A 1,011-nucleotide genomic window follows, 5' to 3' on the forward strand; every position below is an offset into this window, starting at 1 on the left:
AAAAAAAAAAAAACCTTTTAGACTTGAGCAATCTTCTGGCCTCAGCTTCCTGAGTAGCTGGGACTATAGGCACACACTACTAATCTCAGCTAGTTTTTCTTTTTTTTAAAGACAAAGTCTCACTTTGTTGCCCTGGGTAGAGCGCCATGGCATCACAGCTCACAGCAACCTCCAGCTCCTGGGCTTAGGTGATTCTCTTGCCTCAGCCTCCAGAGTAGTTGGGACTACAGGCATCTGCCACAATGCCCGGCTATTTTTCTGTTGCAGTTTGGCCAAGGCCAGGTTCAAACCCACCACCCTGGGTATATGGGGCTGGCACCCTACTCACTGAGCCACAGGGGTCACTGATAGTTTTTTCCATTTTTAGTAGAGATGAGGTCCTGCTCTTGCTCTGGCTGGTGTCTTGAACTCTTGAGCTCCAACAATCCACCTGCCTCAGCCTCCCAGAGTGTTAGGATTACAGGCTTGAGCCAGGATGCCCGGCCTATATATCCCAGTTTTAAACTGCCAGACAAAGAAAGAAGCTTCCAACTTGTTCTTTAATCCTCTGGAAAATCAATGATTTCCCTGAGTCATAGTTTTATAAGAGAGGAATAAACAAGGCCACCTTCAATGGCAACAACAGTTTCTTTAGATCTAGTTACCTGCCCCTTATTGAAATGAACATTGAAAACATTTTTATACATAAACCCCACTTTGTTCACTTCAGCTGATGCAGAAAGGTACATGTAGTTATCTCAAAAACAAATAATTATGCAGCAAAATACATTTCAAACATTGGGCAAAACACTCATTATCCCTGGGGTGGCACCTGTGGCTCAAAGGAGTAGAGCACCAGCCCCATATGCTGGAGGTTGGGGAGTTCAAACCCAGCCCTCGGCCAAAAGCTGCAAAAAAAAAAAAAACACTCATTATCCCTTCTCAGCATGACACTGTACTTTGAAATATTATTTTGTGGCTCGGCGCCTGTGGCTCAGGCGGCTAAGGTGCCAGCCACATACACCTAAGGTG

Source organism: Otolemur garnettii, unplaced genomic scaffold (genome assembly GCF_000181295.1).
Source record: "Otolemur garnettii isolate 467f Iridium unplaced genomic scaffold, OtoGar3 scaffold00044, whole genome shotgun sequence".
In the NCBI taxonomy this organism is placed as follows: domain Eukaryota; kingdom Metazoa; phylum Chordata; class Mammalia; order Primates; family Galagidae; genus Otolemur; species Otolemur garnettii.